Below are 23,841 nucleotides of genomic sequence, written 5' to 3'. Positions count from 1 at the left end.
TTTGATATATTATAAACTTTGTTTACATTACATAATAAAAAAATACATTACATAATAAAAAATTTAGAATATAATTTGATATATTTTTATATAAAAATATATATATATATAACATATAATATCATTTAATTAAATCGAGTCTCATACACATGATCTTGTTTATAAATACAATATTATACTTGAATTTAATTCTTTTAATAGTCTGAGCCTAAATTTATACTTGAACTTAGATGGTTTACTAAATAAACAAATATAAATAAGTAACTTATCAAGTCAAACTCAAGCTATTCTTAATAAACAATTAAATCATCAGACACTTAGAACTACATAAATCTTCTTCTTGAGATATCACATTAAGCCAATCAACCAAAGCAGGAAAAGCTAGCAAAAGGGAGGAATAACAGGAAACCAATGAAATAGGAGGACTTGGGAAAAATGTTTCTATAAGTAGTAGTTATTTTTCCCAATCATCCTATTCCGAAGAATTTCCGTAGCCCACTCTCCCTTTCACTCTTACTCCTATGATATAACATTTCTCTCCTTGCACCTCTTTGATCAGACCATATATTTGGGCTGGTAAAACTCGCCTTACAGTTAAAGAATAAAGCAGAAGACAGAAGGGAAAGAGAGGAAAATGAGGAAATTATTGGAATGTGCGGTTTGGGAAAAAAAGTTAATTGAAAGAATCTTATGGAGTTTTCTTTCCCAACCGGACATATCCAACAATTTCCTCAACCTCATCTTTCTTTCCCTGATTTCTCTCTATATATAGTTGAAGCTATTTTTGCAACTAATGGCTAAGTGAAACTTCCAGACCAAAGTTTAGGAATGTTAACTTAGGGGCTGGTGGAGGATTGTTAATAAAGAGTAGAATTCATACTCTTCCCGTGTCATTCATGAAAATGTTGAGACATTTCTTTGTCATGAAATTCTCACCCGCACAAAACAGAAAGGCTTTTGTTAACAAAATGGAAAACCCAAATTTACAAATTTACTTATCTTTCCAAAGTTTAAATCACAATATCATTTCATTATACTACACTTGTTTCACAAAAAAAAAAAGGAAGTGTAAATATGAGTGAGTAAAAAGGAAAGGGGAGAGAGAAGTGCAGGAAGTTTTTTGGGCTGAGAAGTTCGGAAAGAAAGATTAATTTGCTAAAAGAAAGTTCTTTCCGATACATCCCAGCCCAAAGATTTTCTGCCATTCCTCGTCCTTCATTTTCTGCTTTGATCCGTAATCAGCTTCATTGGTATGATAAAGATTATATCTTTCTTTGTTATTAATCTCTTAAATAGTATTTATGCAATTATGCCTGATTGGGAGATTTCATGGTATTTTTTTCGGCTCTAACTTAAGTTCAGTGTCCTGTAGTATACTGAACTTATTGAAATGATAATATGTGTTCACTTTTAAATATGTGTTACCATCTGATCGAGTCTAATGCACTAGATGCACTGAATCTAAACTAAGTCCATTTTTTTCACATTCTCAAAAAAAAGTCCATTTTTTTCATGTTATTAATCTCTACCCACTATTATTCTTTGCAGCTTTGGTTTCATTGTTAAATTCATTTATTTAGCAAGAGAAAAGAGAAACAGACATACTTAATTTTTAATAAAACCTTTTTCTTTTTTTTTTTGGTAGAAATTTTTAATAAAACTCCTTAATTGTAAATGAATTAATTAATCAAGTAGAAAAGAACATTTGAAAAAAAAGAAAAGAAAAGAGGTAACCTAGAGAGTGAGACATCTAGAGTAATTCTTTTTACAGGAACTAATATAGAGAAAACCAAAGAGTATTTCATTGTGGGGATAAAGTAACATCAAGAATTTATTTCTACTACATGCAAACCTTTACCTAAGAATCAGCTAAAATAGATTGATGATCTTTAAAATTTTTCTAGTGCATTTGGTTGCTAAAGTTTTAAGTAAATATTATTCGTCAATGATGTTAATAAATGAGCTTATTGATCAATCAACTTTCTATTTTATTTTCTCATCAAAGTTTTTTTAATCCTTTGAATATATAGTGGATACCGCTTATTTTACTGAAAACTGAAAATAAAAAAATAATAATAAAAAATTACTGTTTATGCTTGAAAGTATTGTTCTTATGCCTGATTGCAATGTTCATGTCCCATGAACAATGCAATAGGTATTGGTTTAAAAAAAAAAATTTGAAAATGCAAATAATCTGGATGTGGACACGTAAACCAAACCAACTCATATAGTGTGCATTTGGATGAGGAAGAAAAATGAAAATTATTTCATTATTCAGCTTATTTTTATTATTATTTATGAGTTCCACTACACTTTTTGACATTATTCATAGATTCCACTGTATTATTTTAATTAATTTTTACTTTTATCTACTATACTTTCAACAATACTTTTTTAATTTTAACCAAATAAACTATATCTAAAGTAAATATATTTACCATTATTTTTGCAAATATAAACATAGAAAGGTCCAACTACCCTTTGAAACAAAATCAAGGTGGTTGGGACTTGCTGAGACCAGTAAAACTCTTTCAATTCCAAGAAGGCAATAGCTGGACTGAAGAAAATTAATAAGTGGTCCTCGTGGCTTTGGTTGAGAGAATATGGGGTCTGTGCAGAAATTTTCAACGATGCATTGATGGTAGAAAAAGTATCTGAAAATGTGAAAAAGCATTTAAACTCATGCAAGGGGCATTGAGTGCTGTATCAGAATCCGAGATCACCCACGCGGAGTCATCTGCAAGTTTGTACTCTGACTTAATTTGCAGAGATTCTTATCCATATAGAGGTACTGGTAGATGAGAATCCAATGGAGTAACCTACTCTGCCTAGCTATACCAATGCATGTCCTTCAATAGTTGAAACCAAACCCCATTTGGATTTTTTTTTTTGATGAACAACCCCATTTGGATTCTTTTGCACCTTCTTTAATTGCTTTTTATTATTGAGAAATGTTAACAAGCATTTGTTAAGATTTCTTTTTGGATATCACTTTAAAAAAAATGAAAAAAAATTGTCAAAAAAATTACCAAAAACTGCCAAAAAAATATGTCGGCACCTATTTTTTACCGGTGTGAATTTCACGTCAAGAAAACTCTCACAATGATTAATGAGACAGTAAAGGTGTTGAACTTGAACCGTTTTAGTCCTTGTGTACTATATTGTTAACTACGTATATGCATGAATGGGTAACTTGAAGAGTTGAACTTGAACCCCACAAAATACATGCAGAGACTCTTTATTATTCTCCAAATCCATAAATAGGAGTAAAAGGTGCATCATCTAGTAGAGATCTAGATAGAGAATTCTTTCAATAATTTCCTGGGGCATTTTGACTCCCTCATATTTTTGCTTATTTAAGGACCATTTTCCACTGTGTGCACATTGGCCCAATATAATTGAGAGAAATAGTGAGAGAGAAGCTTAGGAATTTCTTCGGTATGGGAGGCTAGGCAGGAATTGGTTTGTGCACCATTTCTTGCCAAGTTCACCCATACGAACGAGTTCCTTATGGCTCTTCTCTTTCCCTTCTTACTCTCACAGTCTCACCACACAAATTTTATGAAACTACTTTTGCCCATGTTTGTAGGCTCTGCTACTTTGGGTGAATTAGTGAAGGATATGAAAAACGAAAAGAGCAAGGGGTACCTTGTATTCTTCTTACATTGGGGTCATTTTTTATTTTGTTTTTTTATCACTTATTATTTGATTAATCTAAGTATTTGTTACTCAAAAATATAAAGAATGAAAAACTAAGTCTGTGTTATTTAGTGTGGAAGGTGAATTTTTCTGAGTACTTTTGCTTTCCCGGATCTTTAATATACAGGGGTTCTTTTGGACCATTAACTAGCAAGTTTGTTTACACTTATTGCTGTGATTTTACTCTAATTGTTATGTATTTTCCGTTTCTAAAGCTATAATTATGTGTTTAGAAATTTAACTTACCCTTTTTTTTTTTTTTCAAAAAAAGGAAAAAAAAAATAAATGTAACTTTCTTTTGATCATAACAAATTTTTATATGTCACCTTTAGCTGTGTTTTCATCTCTTCACTCTTCATACATCTATGAGTTTTTATTTTGTGATACTGTTTTGGATGTTTTCACTTTTCTTCATGCGTGAAATGACAAAATAATTAAAGGAAAAAAAAAAGTCAAAACAACCTCACCGAAGGAAATATTAGAGAGTTAAAAAATTCTTTTTTACTTGTGGTTAAGAATAATGAAATTGATACTTCGGAGGTATGAGAAAGTGACGGTAGAGACAAACAAAAGTGGTATGCAAGACTACAAGTGTCAGCAAAAAGCCCGGTCCAATACGATTGAGAAGACCCTTGGGTAGTTCACTAGACTCGTGGGCTAGACTGTGGGCTGATTATTATGTTTTAGGTGTCCATTGGGCCGGCCCGTTAACTCAAAATTTATGAGAAAATTACATAGCAAGTTGAGGTATTTAACTTGTGAATTGAGAAAGGGGGACTTTGTGAATTGAGAAAATTTTCGACCGTTAGTATATTTAATTTAATAGTTTAATTTGACCATTTTTGTTTTGTAATATATATGCAATATCATTATAATTTTTGTATTAAATTTTATAAACACATTAAAGCTTCATAAAAAAGCTTATGATAGTCTACCAAAATTTAAAAGTCCATTAGGCCCACTGTACGTGCAAGTTAAGATTTTGGAGATATCCTGTAAATCTCTAAAACCTTAACAGTAGATTTAGTCATCTTTGTCAAAAATGGTGTCTTTTGTGTTTGTAAGAAAATGAAGAACATTAGAGTAAAGCTGTAAGAGAAATATACACAGATTTTTTTAACGTGGAAACCCTCTATGTTGCGAGAGGGAGAAAACCACACGGACAAGCTAGTCGAATATTCCACTATTTTTTTTTAAAATGGTTACAATAGAGGTATTCTATTACAATGGAAAAAAAGATAAGGAAAACAGTCAAGATCGGAGAGAAAGAAGAGGTGGGAAGAAGGCTTCCACAGTAGTGTCGTAAAAATTTCTCTTGTGTCTATCCCTTCTTGTGTCTATCTTCTTGTCTTGAGTCCTTTTTCCTTCTTTAATAATGATGGAAATGTGTATATGTCACTTTCCTGATTGGTAAGGTGTAGCCTGGAGAAGAACAAAGTAGAGTCTTGACAAAATGGGATCACATGCATTTCGTGCTTCTTGGACAAGTGTTCTTGTGCTTGTACTATACGCAATAATGCTTCCTCAACAAGCTGGCCTTCTACTGTAATATTCCCAAAACTTGTAGCATGCATCTGTAATAGTCCATGACTAATCTTTCTATTACTTTCATCCACTATCTTGGATACGTGGACCGTAACTAATGGCTACATGCTAGCTATGCCTTGGACACGTGGTGATGGCAGATTGGCTCATTATAAAGCAAGTCTAATATGCCCTACTTTTGGGGTTGGTGACCGTACACCCACTAAAGACAAAATGGATATTGCTTATGCTAGCCCATTCCCGACCCTTATATGTCTAAAAATAAACCTAATTTCAGCAACTCAAATGTCAAAATTATTCTCCCCTCCCTATCAAATACATATTTCTCTCCCTCAAACATTAAAATAACTTTAGACTCACCATATAATGATTTTTTTAATATTACAAATCATATTTAAACAATATTTTACCGAATGAATCCTATTACCAAAATTCTACTCTCTTCTTATTAACCTAAAAAGCTTTAACAATGTCATATAATGATAAAAAGAAATTAGTATTTTAGAAAATATTGTGCCAAATGACGTATCCAGTCAAATGTTAATTATGCCGCATATGAGTTCCCTCTCAACCAATTCACTATCATGGGAAGGGACACACCCTATCGTTTAAAACTTTTTAAGGTTTATATATATATAAATATATATATATATATATATATATATATATCAATAATTCAATAATTAAGGAAGATTTAAATCTCATATATCCTTTAGATGTACATTAATCATCCAATATTTCATGGAAAATTAAAAAAGTTATTAAAACAATGAAACGCTTTTTCCTTTTTCTATAAAAAGTTTTTTAAAATGATTTATTAATATGTACTCTTAGAGCATACGTTAATAAAACTCATTAAACACAATTTTATCATTTTATAATATTGTTTTTAATTTCAGATAGTATTAATACTAAACCTAAGGTATTGCATCTAATGCAATTGTTATTAATGACAAAGATTTCTCAACTGAAAATAAAAAATAAAAAAGTAAAAGTAAGAAAAAGGAAAATTAGTAAAAATTTATTGCCAGAGAGGCGGGTTAATTTCACAGTGCAATTGCCTATTGCAACCGGATCTCAGATCTAAATACTACTAAGGAAAATTTTAATATGCGCCCAGCGCATAAGCATCTGTAGCAGATGTTTCAAAAATTATGTCATTTTACAACATCAAATGTCTATTTTATTATTTTACCATATCATTTTACAACATCTCAATTATCAGATGTTTTATAATTCAATTCTATACATGAAAATAATATTTACTATACATTAAAATAATATTTACTACTCATCAACACAATAAACAAACAACAAATAATATATCACATATCTTCCGTACCGTGGCAAATTTGCCACGATACTGTTCAATGTTGCAAAAAAAAAAATTATATCCCACATCTATTAAATGGGCTAAAATTAAGTTTGGTGTGGAATATGTACCAAATATTTAACATTTGGCACATATCTCACGTCTAGTGTGGGTGCACTAAGATGCAGTTTCAGAAGCTTATCCTAAAAGACCCTGGTCCCTTACCTTAGTAAGTGGTCAAGTCAAATGACTCAAATCCCTACATAATTCTCAGCTTTTTTGGTGTATCGAGGTGCATTCACGTGACAATGTGTGTTTTTTTCCCTGCATAGGCATGTAGTATTATTTTCGATTATAAAAGGATGGTTTTACCGACACAACAAGAAGTCGGCAAGTGAAAGAGATAAAGCACTAGGAATAAAGTTTTATCTTTATTTTGTATGATCACTGATAGAGGCATTGGATGCATTATTAACATAAACACTAGTTGAGAAATAAAGGTGTAAGAGGAGGGAGAGAGCAATATTGACGAGATGTTAAGGGGTTTGGGAAGAAAGAATTACTCGGTTAAAAGCTTTATTAGAAGAAAAATTCTTGCTGACACTTCCCATACCCATGATTTCTCGCCATTTCATTTCTCTCTGAACTTCCTTCTCCTGCATGCTGCATGCGCCTTCTTTCTCTATCTGCTCAAGTAATTTTTCTCTTCTACTTATTACTATGTTCACCAATATTTTTCTCCATTCTTTCTTTGTTTCAATGTTCCTTTGGTTTATGATCATGACTTCTTGTTTGATTAGCTTGTCCAAATTCAATTTGATATATCTTCTTCACCATAAAAATAATATTGTCTAATCCTTGTTGAGGTACAAGTTTCTCATATAAAATTCAATACATGTTTATTAAATGTAGTTATACTTGGAATGAGAACAAAGTATTATTGTTGTTGTCTTAGATTTATTATATCTAATTCTTCTTGGTGAGACAGCAAAGTATTTTTTTATTTTTTAGTCCTACAAGTAAAATAAATTAAATAATCCAATTCCCATTTATCCTTCAAGAGTTGTTCGCTTAATTATATCACATTTAGTTTAATTGGAAAAAAAATTGTAGCTTTCAAAGATTTTGTAGGCATCTAAGGATAAACTGCATTAAATTAATTCCTAGAGTTATCTTTCTTTTCGTTTGATGGAGACATGGAGGCTTACAAATATCAAGTGTATACCTTTTTTAGACTAAAAGTAACAAGTCTGCATGTACTACTCTGTAATGTTTTGAGTATCACATGTCCAAATTACCAACACAAACACATATTAATTTACTTCTGAACTTAATCTCTTCTATTGCGTGTTCGATTAGTTCATAGTTGCTTGTAATTTTTAAGTCCCTTTAGACACTGATAATTAGTTCTTATTACTTTGTGATAAATACAATTGGGGTTTAGACTTCAAAAATAAAAGAAAAACGAAGACATTAGACATTGGAGGTCCAATTGCATTATTCAGCTCATACACACCTAACTCCTAGCTCTTATAGGACATATATACTCTATTATTAGCTCTAGGGTTCATTGCACAAAACATTTTAGAATAAGCCCGCAGGGTTTTGTGGACATAGGTGGTCATTTAATTATTCCATCTTAGAATGGAGAAATTATAAGGTCCACATGGTGGACAAGTGACGTGGTCTACCATTCCACTAAAAAACTCACACTTGTTTAAAATTGCTGAGTTAAAAAAAAAAATTTAAAACAGAAATTGATTATTGACTCAGCAATTTTAAACAAGTGTGAGTCTTTTAGTGGAATGGTGGACAAATGACATGATCCACCAGAAGACTATATAATTTCTCCCTAGAATGGGTTTGAGAACCAAATGATCAGTTAGAACCAAAGGTTATGAAAATTGAAATACGCCATGGAAATGATTGTTCACATAGATCGGAACTTATGGTATATAAGAATCCCTTTATCTGTTTAGAGCATTTGAGTACAAAAGATGAAACTTTTGCATTGTGGAAGAATGATTTGAATTTGAGAGTGATTATTCATTGGCAGGAAGTTAAATCCAAAAGGTTTAATTTGGGGTTTTTTTGGTGGGTGAATTGGGGAATGATAATGAACCAATTTGGGGGTTTTATTCTTATTGACTAAGTATTTTTTTTTTTTTTTTCCTTTCCTCTTTAGTTCATGAATGGGTTTTTGGGAATCTGGGTTTTTTTTTTTTTTTTTTTGGTCTTCTTGTAGCACCCTCCCTTCTTCTTCTTCTTTCTTATGGCCAACTCACTGATATTTAGGTTATGTTTGGTAACAGTATTTGTTTTCTATTTTCAAAAACTTGTTTTGGGAAATATAAAAAAAAAATTTTATTTTTGAAATAAAAAATTTGTTTGGTTAGTTGAAATTAAAAAAAAAATGTTTTTTGAAGAAAAAATAGAAAATACTAAAATATGTTGTTACTAGGATTTGAATTCTAATGCCAACTCATTAAATGAGAAAGATTCATTAAATTAAATGTGTATTTTCATTGACTTTTGAAAATTAGAAACTGAAAACAGTCTTTTGCATATTTTTAGTTTTCTTTACAAATTGAGTTTTGAGAACAGTTTTTGTTTTCTGTCCATTTTAGATTACCAAACAAGTTTTTTAGTCTCAAAAATATAAAATTGTTTTTGAAAACAAAAAATAAGAGGAAAAAACAGTTACCAAACATGCCATTAAGCTTTTTAACACCGATAAAGCATTAGCATTGGGGGTTTTAGTAAAACCTCCCAAAATGTTATTTTATAGCATCAAACTATGAAAAGAGGGCATTATCTGGTAGGGTAATTGTAAAAAATTTTACAATTCAGCTACAGTAACATCTTATAAGAGCATTAGCATTTAGGACTCTAAAAAATATCTTATTTTATCATCTTAAAAGCTATTTTATCTATTTTACAATACCATTTTACAACCCACCTTACATCCTAGTTCTTGTTTTTCACATCTCACCCAAATACTATTCAATTTTTTATTCATTTCATTCTTTATTTTCCTCTCTTTCTCACCCCTTTGTCTCTTTTCACCCACAATCAAAACCAATCACCACCTCCACATCCAACCATTGCCACCGCCACAAAAAGCCAACAATACCCACAACGCTAACTAATCTCAAAGACCCATGCCATAACCGCTAGACCAACACTGCTGCCACCACCGCACCATAACACATAAAAACCCAACAACCCACAACCCCCTAAACCACCCACACACCACAACCCACCACCAAACCAAAACCAAGCAACTAGCCACAACCTCAACTGACCTCAACGGAACGACCACACCACCGGCCACAACCTCAGTTGATCTCAACAAAACAACCCACGACGAAGAGAGGGAAGTAGAACCTGATAGAACGACCCATGCCAGACCCCCAACCCACGCCAGAGAAAACACCACCACCGTGAGAGAGAGAGAGAGAGAGAGAATCAAAGAAGTGAGATCAAAGGGAGAGAGACAGAGAGTGTGAGGAGAGAATAAAAGCAAGTGAGAAAAAAATTAAATTAAAATTTTACAACCTGCTATGGTAATGTCTAACTTTTAAGACATTACTGTAGCTAGATTGTAAAATTTTTTACAACTATAATGCTGGATAATGCCCATTTTTATGGTTTGATACTAACATATAGCATATTTGGAGTTTTACAACTCCGGATACGGATGCTCTAAGTAAGATGTTACTATAGCAAGTTGGAATTTTTTTTATTGTCTTTCTCCTTCTATTTATTAATATTTCTTATTCTTCTTATCTCTCCTTTTTTAAGTTGGGATTAGGGGTGTGCAGCCAATTCGCCAAAACCAACCTATCGGGTTGGGTCAGTTTTTAGGCCTTGGTGGGTTGGGTTGGGTTGGGTTACGAAAAAAATTTTGATAGCGGATCGGGTTGGATTTGGGTTATAAAACTTCAAACCCGCCAAATCCAACCCGACCCACCCGTATATTTTAAATATATACCGTATATTTAATATATATATATATATATATTTAAAATATATTATATAATTAATAAATTTTTTAAAATAACCAACTTTTCCTATCCTATATAAAAATCAATTAGTTCACACAAACCCTAGTAAATTACTATTGTTGTTTAGTTATTAGTGTTGTCTGCCTTTAAGAAGTTACATTGATACTAATCTTTAGGTTTTTTTAAATATATTTATATTTTTTTCCTCCTCAGTTTAATAATAAAAAAAAAAAAAAATTGTCCCACCCATGGGTTCAACCCAACCCATGTGGGTTGGGTTGGGCTGAGTTGGGTTGGGTTGAACTTATGTGATGGGTTGGGTTGGGTCGATTTTTTTTTTACTCACTATGGTGGGTTGGGTCAAAAAATTCTCTCAACCCGGCCCAACCCAACCCATGCACACCCTTAGTTGGGATATATTATTTTAATGTATTGCAGGTAAAAATAAAATCTGTGATGTTGGATGTATTGTAAAAGATGGTATAATAAATAAAATAACTTTTTAGGTGGTATAATAAATAAAATAGTTTTTTAAATATAAAATAGAACATTTTTTGCAATTCCAAAAGCTAATGCTCTTAGCTTTGGCATTTTAGGTGTGCTGACTCTTAAATTTAAAAGAGGTGGCCTGTTCTCAGCCATAGATTAATTTTCAATATATCTTAGCCATGAAACGGACCCTTTCTATTTCAAAGTTATATAGAGAGGATCCAGATCCCAATTAAACATGGTCCTTTTTTTTTTCTTTTTTGTGGGGAAAAGCTATTAAACGTGAATTTAATTGAGGAAAACAAATCCATGGCAAAATGAATGTGCTTCTCTCATTTGGAAAATGGATTAAGATCCGGTGCCATGTTTTACCCCTTAATTATCTTTAAAAGATTGTTATTAAAAATTAAAAGGTTCACTTTTAATTTAAGTCATGGGATCTTTAAAAAAAAAAACCTTATTTGTTTTATTGCCGATTTAACTTTTACTTCTCGTATCAAATAATAATTGCATGGTGCAATTATTGTATCATATCCAAATTCATGGGAAAGGCATTATGTATGTAAAAGGTAACTTGTGAGTTTTTTTTTTTTCTTAGTATTGTATTGCATGTAATTTGTTTCAAGGGTTGAGATTGAAAATTAAAAAAGTTAAAATTTTAACTTTTAATCTCAGCCTTTGAAACAAATTACACCCAATACAATATTAACTATATCCTATTATTGTAGTGGATCACAATCTAGATGTGAGTGCGAGTTTTGCAGGGAATATTGTGCACCCTTGGTTTATGGAACATACTTAGTTGCCCTTTCTTAAAAGGGTTTGCTACAAGTAAAATTACATTGAAAATTTCTTACACTCAAAATTCACCTTGGTTCCACCACAGTACTAAGGCAGAAAAAAGGGGTGTGAAATTTTTTATGCAGGCTTTTTTGTTCTTAAAATTGACTCAACGATAGAACAGCAATAGAGGTTCTATTATTATTTCAAAAATCATAGGACCACATAAAAAAAAAAAATCACAATTTTTGCCAAAAGTTACGGCAAATTATGAGTGATAGAAAAAAAAATTATGGGTTTTTATGTGGTTCTAGAATTACTCTTATTATTTTGTGTACTTCATATATGTCATACTCTCTAGCCCTTCGACCCACTCCAATGGGAAAAATTATATCTTGTCCCTGGCATATATGTCGGGTACACGATATACTACCTCCTCCAATGGAAAGGGTGTGATATGGGAAAGGGTGTGATATGTCCTAGTATACCATCTCGCATCTTGTAGGTATCTATTCTCTTTCTAATTCAAGGTTCAAGGCACATTCATATGCTAAGTGATGTGGCTTTAGCACACATGTGAATGGGATAACCCTATGCCCTTGAAATGTAGAGGATCCATGTCCATTACTTTCTACCCTTGCACTCAATTGAGTGCCACTCTCTTATCTCTCATATATGAGAGTCTTTGCAACAATTGTCTCTAGATCTCGGCAAAGCTTCCAATTTTGTGATGACTTGGTATCCACATGGTTGTCATATTATCATCATTAGATAATATTGGCATCTATTTTGGTTGTTGCAATTGCCTTGCTCTCTTCAAGAGGGATCCAAATGCATTTTTATTTCACATTTGTATACCATTGATTGTAGTTTGCATTTTGGGGCTATCATTCAACATATAGTATTGCAGCTTCTGTAATCGGTAGTTGTTTCATGCTTTGACAAGATAAATGTGATGAGGGGTGATGGTATCCCTTGATGTCTTCAAAGAAGGGTGTATCTAGTTGTAGGGAATTCTATAGTCTGCTAAGGAAAAATAAAATGTTAGTAATTTTATTCTAATGATTGGATGATATAACCAAATTTACTGATTTTCTAAATTCTCGGACACTGATAAGATGTTGAAGTCTAGAATTCAAAGATTTGAGTGCAATACTGTCATAGGAGTGAATTATGTGCAGAAAGTGGCTTACAATATGAGATAAGATTATATTTGCAAAAATGAAGTCCAAAATGGGACTCTATTGGAGCTTTCCGTGACAAAGCAAGGATGGATCTACCGGAATGAGATAAGATTATATAGAATAAGTCAAGGACTCAAGGGTTTGCAAGACGAGATCAGGTTTATATAAAATAAGTGAATTGCTTTCCTTAAAATTAAAGAAATAAAGAAACAGAGTTTCAAGACTTGTGTACTGTCTTAACTTAATCTCATTGATGTTGTTATTATTATTATATTTTTCTCAAGTGGCCTGATCTTCAGGACTAAGTCTAGGATCACCTTCAAAGTTGCAAGCACCCAACAAAGAGCAACCAAATGATGGACCGGTTCAAAACTTTTGAATTGTGTATAAGAGCAAGAAGGGACAGGAGAAAATGAAAATTGGTATATGCATCAGCAAAGAATGGCAGGTTTAGCTTTCTTTAGCCGTGCTTCAATCTTATTAATGTTGATTGCCATCATCTATATTATGCAAATGGTTTTGATTATTCCAGTTTAGTTTGTTATTTTTTTTCAGTGTTGGTGCATATGGTTCTTTTGGCTAATTGTTGAAGGATACCATAATATGGCCGTGTATGCGGAAAAAGTGTCTATACTATATAGTTCGAGGATATTTCTTGCTGGCAATGTAAATAGTTTGTTCAGAAAGTAAAATATGTTAAAACCCTTTGTGAATGGTAAGGCCATGATCATTTTCAATTGAAACATGGATGCTCATGAAATCAGCCTGAGTTTCTTCAGGTTGATTTTGGGGTTGGTCTAAATTCTAACAAAGATTTACATGAGAGAAATAAATGAAGAATCCTCTGGCATTCCTGCTTTTTCAATTTCTTGACAGTTAAAACACATCTGCTTTTAACTTTGAACGGTTTGAGCTAGTCATTCATCATCAAATAACTTGCATGATTATCTGTTCAAAGCTACAATCATTAGAGGTCAATATATTTTTGTTTCTTTCATTTTTCATTAGTATTTTGTGTAGGTACGTATGGTTCCGTATATATTAATAGTATACTTGACGTTGCTCAATTAAATTCAAGTGCACAGTTGAATTGACTAATACAATACAAAAAATGTTCAAAGCCAATTAAAATCAATGAAACCATGTGTTTGAATTTAACATGAGAACTTAAAGTACAACATCTAAAAAACCATACATTTGGACCCAAGTTACTCTATTGATTTAATATGTTGACCTTTGTCTAGAGCTTTGTAGACAAAGATTAGTTAGCATCGCTTAGTGTCTCCCACAAAAACATCTAGGATTTAAATTTATAGTATCATAAAAATAGGCTGGCTTTCGCTATAAAAAGCTAAATATAATTTAGCACTGCCTCTGTAGAGATAGTATTGGTATGTGTGTTTTGGTTTTGATTATTTCTTCTTTGGATTTTTCTCAAATCAAAATGCGAGGAATGTTGAACGAAAAGTCGGCCCCAGCCCCCCTCCCGCTCCAATGGTAGCGGTGGGGCACAAGTTTCCTGTTATCATCAGGGCTCCAGCACCTTCCCCCAGCTAGTCCAGATAGTTGCAATATTGTATCAAGATTTATGTTGTTCAAAGACTGATTTTTTGTTTCACTTGTGATGAGAGAATGGGTCATTATAACCTGGACAAAGTTTAATTACAAAATTAGTTGTAACTTAAGTCTACAACCTTATTCAATATCTTTTTTTTAAAGGTGAATTTTGATAAATCCATCATTGGATTACATCTTTTTCTTATAACCTCCATGCATGTTTACAAAATTTTTAGAAAATTAAATATCAATAGCTATGTCATCAATAAATAGTTTAAATTGCAAGTTTTTGTAATTTAAAATTATGCATAAAATATAAACTTCTAGATCATATAGTAAATAATATCTAATTGACACAAAATTTGACATGTATATTAAAAAAGTAAAGAACATACAATTCAACGGTTAGATTTTCAAAATATATAATAATTTTTATTTTATTGAGTAAAGTTGTAGTTTAAGGTGACAACTAATTTTGTAGTTAAATTTTATCCTTATACCTTAAAGTAAAATATGTTTTTTGGTAGTTTTTCTTGGCTAAAGGGAAATTGAAGACATTTGCTACATAATTACAAAGCTTTCAATTGTTTAATGATTAAAACTTGCCATAACCCCATCGTCAAAATTTCACTAATAAATGCTTCATTGGCCAAAACATCATATTTTGGTCATTTATACAATTCTAGCCCTTTCTTGGATCATAGCCTAAAAGGATACAACAAAGAAAGAGCTGGTCGTGATCTGTGAACTATGGTTGTTTGGGTTGATTTGTGATGTTGTTTGGACTGATTTGTGGAGAGGGTACCAAGTTTTATTTTTTCGATTTTTAATCGTTTTGGTGGTTTTAATGCTATTTTGGTCATGTTGTAAGTTTGGGAGTATTTTAATTGATAGGCCAAAAGTATTGACTCCTTTTGGCAAATTAATTAATTAATTACTCAAGTGAATTAATTAAGTCAATTTAATCATGCAATAGCGTGGTAGCACATACAAATCACCAACTAAGTTAAATGCAGCAGAAAATAAATTTAACGCAGGTGATTTATTTACGAATGAGAAAAACTACCAAGGCAAAAACTCACCGGGTGAATTTAAGGTCACCACTCTCAAGAATCCACTATTATTAAAACAAGCGGTTACAAGTAAAAGGAATCTAAGTACCTAATACCAACTTACAATTGAACCCTTACCCCAATACTCAATTGGACTTGTATTGTAGCAGCAATTTCTCCTTTCAATGCACGGCTCCCAGTACGTGACTAACCAATGATGCATGCATCCCAGAATGTGACTAACACACCAACTTGAGGAAGATGTTGGCTGCAAAGTTCTTCAATTCATCCAACAATGAAGATTAAGAAGTTCCTTGATCACAAAACCCTTGATGTAAAGACGCAGTAGCTTCTACAAAGAATATGATAAATTAGAGCAAATTTTGTCTTCGATCACAATATGCATGTATCAACAATTGCTACAGCATTTGCATTTCTTTGCATCACTTGTGACAGCTCTTAAAATAATCTTTATATATATCTTGGGTTGTGAGAAAAGAAATCCTACACAAATACTCAAGGATATGTGTGAAATTAGATCTAGAAATTCTAATTTTGTAATTCTCGACAGATATAACTTCTGTTGAGCTTCAACATTATACCTCGATAGAAAGTATTCTGTCAAGACATCTGTCGAGCTTTAATGAACATCACTTCTTCACTTGTTTCTTGAACAGACTTGCATGACTTTAATACTAAACTTGAACACTTGTTTCTTGAAGTACTAAACACATCCTAAATATACCCAATTACAAGTAAAGTACGTTTTGTCAAATAATTAGCCAATTTACATCACATATGCCTCTAACAATTCCCACATATGTCCTGACAATTTCCCTATTTGGCAATCCGTGACAAAATCACAACAAACAAATGAATCATGAGAGAAGTCTTAAATCACTAAACTCATAACCACTTGTTTGAAAAACTTTGCAAGAAGAGAGTTCATGGCATGATAGATTTTCATAACCTATCTTTCTGAAACACTTAAACAAAATTCATCAAGGCATCATGTGTGAAACAAAAATAAAGGATTGCATACATAAAGAAACATGTGTATAAAAAGAGAAAAGAAATAACACATGAAAAGATAGGTGAAGAACAACAACATCATCATATATATATCAAAAGATAAGTACAATGTATGTCAATAAATGAATGGTCACAAGACCAATATACATAAGGCTAAAGAAAGAAAAGAAAATACATGTAAACCTCACTACATCCCTCAAAATGTATAAACACTCCCCCTAACAAAAAAAAATGTCCTATACTAACTCTCCCCCTAAGTATAAGACTACTCTCATCCCTAAATTACTCCCCTTTTTTGTCACGAATGACAAAGGGTAAGTTACTAAGAGGTTGTCATCTCATCACCACTGGAAGAGCTAGTATCCGCATCATCACCATCCTCATCTGCCAAAGCCTCTGAAGAAGGAGATAGAGAAGGGGCAAAACCACCAAGGCAAGCCTATCGTCATGCAATATGATCGACAAGGGTGTTCACTTGACACAACTCATTAGAGAGAGTGTCAAGGCGAGCATCCATATACTGAAGCTACACCGTGATAGCCTCAAGGATCGCACCACCAACTAAGGAAGAAGAAGCAGACGTGGAAGGAACAACAGAAGCTGCAGGAACAGTAGTCTCCACACATGGCCGCTTCAGTCGAAACTAGGCCTCGCTCTGCCAAACAGAACCGGCATCTATGGCACCCATGGTGGTGTAGTAAGGAGAGTTATAAATGGGGATGGAAAAATGGCGAAGGATCCTTGTGATACCTGAAAGAAAGATGAGTTTATCACAGGTCGTCGTATCCTAATAGACATCAAGGATAGAAGTGATTAAGTGAAAGGGGAAGTCAATAGAAAGATCCTCTAAGAGGGACAAAAGAAAACAAGCCCGAGGCTCTGTGATAGAGTTATAGTGAGATAATGAAGTAAGAGTAAATGTTATCACCATGTTAAGGAATCTTGGATCTTTTGCAAAGCCCGAGCATAGGGTGCTTTGTTTCCTACCCCATATGGAAGGCATCTCACTAAAGTGAGACAAAACCTCTTCTTTGGACACAGTTCGAAGACGCTCACAACCTGGGTAATCAGGATGTGATACCCTCGGGACATGTAGTACCTCAGATATAAGATTCAGGGTAACTACGATACGTGTACCTCGAAATGTCATGGCAAAACAAGGTATAGAGGTATCAATGCCATGTATGTTGGAATAAAACTCTTGTATAAACACGATGGGACACCTTAAGGGACTCTCAAGTAGAGATTCTTAGCCCCAAGTCCGAATGACGCCTGGTAGAGGAGTGTCAGAAAAGTCCAATAGAACAACATGACGCTCTGGATGAATGCCACATTTTTGAAAGTTCTCAAGGAAGTCCTATTGGGCCTTCCCCTCACTAAACCAAACGTGAAGAGGGGGGATAGGATCAGAAGAGGAAGAAGAACTGAAACCATGAAGAGGATTCAGGCCTGGAGTAGATTTGCATTTAGGTGCCATATCGCAATCTATCCAAGAGAGAGAGAAAGAGAAAACACAATCACAACCAAATATAGGAATAAAATGTTACGTATGCATGAAATATGCATGAACATGTAACGTGCAAAATTTAAATTGCATCATGGGTAAAACCCAATCCAAACTTAGCACACATTTCACAATAATCAATCACACATCTAAATGCATGAAACATTGTTAAAATGCAAGGAATATGCAATCCGTGAGCATATAGAATCAAATCAACACAACCCAACCCAAAAATTTCACAAAAATCCCAAAAAATTTCAAAAACCCCAAAACCTAGGTCTAAATGCATGAATGCATGAAAAAGAGGGGATTTAGAACACATACCAAGTAGTCTGAGCTTGATATATGCCGAAAATGAAGTGAGTAGAGATATTTGAGTGAGGGAGAAGTGTTTGGGGCGAAAGAGGAGAAAATCTATTGAGAGAGAGAAGTGAAAAAAATGAATCTGATTTCATGCTCAGCATATAAATAAAAATCACATCTCAATGGATCGAGGAGCTATCGAGATATGTCGAGCACTAAATCTCGACATAAGTGAATTTGTCGAGGTGCTATAAAGGATCTGTCGACAACACTTTTTACAAAAATTTCACAATAAAGTCTATATGACATGTTGTTAATGGTAGATTAAAAAAATTATGTCACTAGTAGGTCCAGATGAGAACCAATAACAACTTAGTGCGTAAACTTTATTATGAAATTATTACGAAAATATTGTGTCAATAGCACTATTTTACTTCTAAAGAAAAGTGGCCAATCCTAAACTAGTATTTTATTAATTTATTTAATTTTATTTTGATATAAGAAAGATTTGATGCCTTAACTATTGTGAAAATTTTGTGATAATTTGTTGTGTCTTAACATAATTGAAAATTTTATTTTACAAATTTCCTTGCATGATGGACACGAATCCCACTCAAACCACTTTTTACTTTTATTTACATTTTTTTTACTTTTCTTTTACCCTTATCTTCTTTTCACCTTTATCTTCTCCCATCCACCATTATCTTCTTTCTGGATTTTCGTTGCTAAATAACTGTAATATGCTAAGTATTTTGTTAGTTGTCCTGTTGCGAAAGTATTTGTAATAATAGCATCTCGAGTTTCTTAAACTCGAGATTCAATTAAAAAATCGAGCTTTTAAGACTCGTTTTTGTTGTTTTTCAGTTGCTGACATGGCGAAAGTTTCCAGTTGGATAGCGAGTTTATAAAACTCGATTTCCAAAATCGAGTTTTATAAACTTGCTTTCGCTTTAACGCTTTTTCCCTTCCCACTTAAAACAATCTACAGAGACCCGATTCAAAATCTCTCAATCTCAGACACCGCTCTCTCAAACTCTCTCAAGCTCTCTCAAACTCTCTCAAACTCTCTCAAACTCTTCCCCTCACTGTAAAAATTTCAAAATCAACTAACTCTCAGACACTCCGCTCTCAAACTCGCCGTGCCGAAGGTGCTGCTCCCATTGACACTCAGCCACCGAAACTCAGTTTTGCTTCCATTGACAGTCAGGCACTCAAAGTCAGTACTGCTCCCATTGAACCACCGTGCGCCTAAGGTACTCTCTCTTTCTCCAACTTCAATCTTAGGTTTTGGAATTTCATGATGTTTCCTATTTCGTTTTTCAATTCCGGATCTTTCTGGGTTTTGGTGGTTCATGTCATTTCAATGAATGCATGTATATTATTCTGTTTGGTTGTTTGGGAAATTAAATTTTTTTAACTGATTGAGCATTTGATTGGGTTTCATTAGTGTAAAAAGTGTTAATATCTGGATTACATTGATATTTAATCTAGTTTGTTGGGGTTTCATTTGATTTGTTCGTGGGTTTTGTTTGATTTGTTTGTGGGTTTTGTTTGATTTGTTTGTGTATCTTGTTTCATGGTATTTTCACTGATTTGTTTTGGGTTTGTTTTAATTTTCTGATTGTATTTTCGTTTGTGGGTTTGTAAAGCAAATTATGGGTTTGATGAAATGCTTCTATGAACGGTGTATGAGTTGTGAAGTAATAAGTGAGAATATTCATTTGAAAAAAATGAGAACTTACACCAGAACATCTGTATTTGAGCGTGGACAGGGTTTTGGGGTTGTACCCCATTTGGTTCAGCCATGGGAATAAGGAATGAGTCATTGTTTGGTTTCCATAGATTGATATCTGTCAATCTTTATCATTCTAAACAGAAAGAGACCAAAGAAAACAAAGAAATAATTGATAAGACTCAATTTCTAATAGTTCAATGGGTAAAGTGTAATGAAGATAATAGTTTACTGTGGAAAAGTGTAATTTGCTCTTGTTTTTATAGGCTTATCGATGTTAATTCAAGAGCTAAAGTAGCTTCCTCATTCCTTTCTTCATATTGTTAGGAATAAACCAATTCTGTTGAGACTCATGATTGATTTCGATGTTGAGAGCTTCAATTTGTCCATCATCATTGTGAAAATTAACTTTAGCTATAATGCTCTTATAGTTAATTTAAACTAGATGATGTCCCGTACGATACACGGACTATTTTACAATTTCACTTGAACGTGTTACATGACAAAACCATAGGCTACCATAACCGAATGAATTATATATATATCCCCTAACCAATTCGAAATGAGAATGAGGAGAAAGAGAATGAGAACCTCTTAATCTCATTCTTTGAATAAATATGCGAAGGTACCACAATGAAAAATTTGAAATAATTTTCTTTTGTGTTGTCCCTGTTTTGTTACAACTGCATTGTTTAATGTCAAGATGGGTCTCCTCTTTTTTTATTTTTTTGGATAGTATAGATATGTCTCCTTTAGTTGCATTGTTTAATTCTTATAGGTGTCTTTGTCACTTCTCTACCTCTCTCTCTAAATGAACAAGCTTATTCTTGTGGGGGTATAAACTCAATTCTAAAGTACATTGATTCAAAAAAAAAGCAAAATTAATGAAAGTAGTCATTTTATTTGGTACATAATTCAATTTCTTTTAATTGTAAAAGTTTACAAAATTATTCCAACTCCAAAAAATTCATTATGTTTTTTTCTAACTTACCAATTCTAATTTCTTTGATTGCGTAAACATCATCGATTTGCATGTTTTTTGGTATGATTGCGAACTTATCTTTTTTGAAGAAAATTCTATTTTACAGTAGCACTCCTTTGCCCCTACACTATTAATGATCTCACAGTTGCACTGTTTGCAGTATGGAGCCTCAGATTGATGAGGAGTTAGAGGTCTTGGACCCCGGTCTACGTCAGAGGTCATTGTTAACACGACAGCCATATCATCGATCAGAGGCCATTTGGAATGGCGAGGTGAAATTTCAAGTTCTAACAACTGTTTTAATATTTACGTTGTCTTTGACTGTTAGTTAGCAAGTTCTTTCAATGTTGTATTTCTAGTTCTAACAACCGCTATTATTTTGATCGATTTTGTAGGACTCGGGCCCACTTACGTGCCGTGGTCGCACTAAGGAGATGGCAAACGTTCAGATGCAAGATAATCGAGTCATTGATATTATCAAATTGCTAAGCCTGGAAGGATTATTTAGAGCCCCTTCAAGAGAGATAAATAATTGCCTAATATCGGCCCTAGTTGAGCGATGGCAGCCGGAGACTCATACTTTCCATCTTCCACATGGTAAGATGACAATCACCCTACAAGATGTGGAGGTAATTTTCAGACTTCCTATAGTCGATGACGTCTTGGTTGGGCCGACTGCTGTGGTGGATGATGGGGGTTGGAGGCAATTGCGTACGGAGTTGCTGGGTTTTAGTCTGCCGAATGACAATAAAACATTGGTGGGGCAAAGAATTCTCATCAGCCGACTTGTTGAGGCCGTTGCAGCACCATTGCCTCATGACGCAACGGAGATGCAGATACACCGGTATGCCCGGTGCTATATTTTAGCGCTAATAGGGGACAAACTTTTCATGGACAAGTCAGGAGATAGGGTGCATTTGATGTTCCTGGACTTCATGCGTAACCTTCGTGATCCGCCACAGTATAGTTGGGGTAGTGGTTGCCTGGCATGGTTATATAGGGAGTTGTGTCGGGCAAGCGAGAAAGGGGCATCGCAGATTGGTGGGGCGTGCACGTTGGTCCAGTATTGGGCATGGGCAAGGTTGCCATTCTTGTGCTCGAGGATAGAGCCCCCACCTGGATGTGATTATGGCCCATGGCCATATGCTCCACTTGCATCTAAGTCTTTTCCTGATACCAAGTGTGTTCTGCAATGTACTCTTCTTAGTAACTAAATTGTATTATTGTTCTTATGTTATTTGCTTGCTTGTAATTGTAGGTGGGTGCGGGTGCCAAGCCCCAAGAGTAGGCCATCCGGCATGGCCTTGGTCCACTATCGCAAGCTATTAGTTACAATGCAGCCAGAGCAGGTAATAATATTCAAAAAAATTGTTTGGTTATGATCATCTTCGTTAATAATATGATTGCTTCATCCTTTAACATATCTTTTGTTATAATTTTAGTTTTACCCTTTATCTATGTATTTTCCCTTGTTTCACATTTGAAGATGCTATGATAATTGTTTTTTTTTTTTTTCTATCGTAGATTGTGTGGCAGCCATACGAGGCACACTTCGGCCACCTTCCTGAGTTCTGCGTTGCAGGGAGGGATACGTGGACAGCAAAGGTGCCGCTTATGTGTTTTTGTATAGTAGAAAGACACCACCCAGACCGTGTGCTTCGACAGTTTGTCTTGGCGCAGGAGCGGCCTGACCATGTTGTCTACAATGATAGACTGCATAAAATCGACTTACGTGGGAAGGTGGAAAAGAATTGGAGGGAGGAGCATCGACCATATATCATTTCCTGGGAAATAAGACGACAACAACTTTGTCATGCACCTCCTCAGATTGGTGAGATGCCCCGCAATCATGCGTATTACGTCTGGTACCGTCCGGTCACTCGAAAGTATGTCGACCGCAACAGCGCTAAATTAGATACTATGGTAATGTGTTCTACTTACATTTGATTGCCTACTTCGTTTTACTTGAGTACATGTATGAACATAGAATCAATTTCTATGAATTTCTCAGCAAATCTGGTTTGATTTGACTGACATGTAATGAAATAGTTTTTGATACATATAGTATTCTAATAGAACTGTTAGTTTTGAGTAGATTCGTAAGTATTATATTATTCATTCATTAATTGATACATAAATGTCTCAAGTCTAATTGTACTGGTTCTTTCTCCGTTTCAGATTCAAAGCCATTTAGCGCTGTCGGCGATGCTTCCTGAAGGCAGCCAAGCTCACAACCATGTCCGGCGTGTCCTAAATAATGTGACTGGCCTTGGTGGTGGTCCTGCAGTAAATGAGCATGCAAACAATGGGGATGAGACTGAACTAGCAGTTGCTGCAACCCCAAGCACAAGTGCAGCACCCGTAAGTACACCGACCCGTGGTCATCGTGCTACTACAAGCCCAAGCACAAGCACAGCTAGGGGTCGTCTTCGGCCTGCTACAGCAACCCCAAGCACAAGTGTAGTCAGGGGCCGTGGTCGGCGTGCAACAACCCCTTCACCCATCCCATATGCATCTCCTCAGCCCGAGGTCCCTTCACCCAGCCCACCTTCGCAGCCTAATTTCGATGTCAGTATTGACCAAAATGTGACCCCTCCTATACTCCCCGAGACACCCTCATACCCACACACCGGCTCTAGTGCACCCACTCCTGGCCTCTACAT

General features: G+C 34.1%; 1 long non-coding RNA gene across 2 annotated transcripts; it reads left to right on the top strand.

Annotated features, from left to right (window-relative positions):
* Positions 1 to 19,602: 19,602 nt before the first annotated feature.
* On the top strand, positions 19,603 to 21,644 carry LOC115964639. Of its 2 annotated transcripts, none has more exons than XR_004086005.1 (3): positions 19,603 to 19,717; positions 21,339 to 21,450; positions 21,574 to 21,644. It is a non-coding gene; the product is annotated as an uncharacterized LOC115964639 (long non-coding RNA). The 2 variants fall into 2 exon arrangements; XR_004086004.1 differs by having other exon boundaries at positions 21,324 to 21,450.
* The last annotated feature ends 2,197 nt before the right edge of the window (positions 21,645 to 23,841 follow it).

The sequence above is a fragment of the Quercus lobata genome, chromosome 1 (assembly GCF_001633185.2).
Source record: "Quercus lobata isolate SW786 chromosome 1, ValleyOak3.0 Primary Assembly, whole genome shotgun sequence".
Lineage (NCBI taxonomy): Eukaryota > Viridiplantae > Streptophyta > Magnoliopsida > Fagales > Fagaceae > Quercus > Quercus lobata.
Note: the sequence above shows the minus strand (reverse complement) of the source record. Positions and strands in the feature narration are given on the sequence as shown.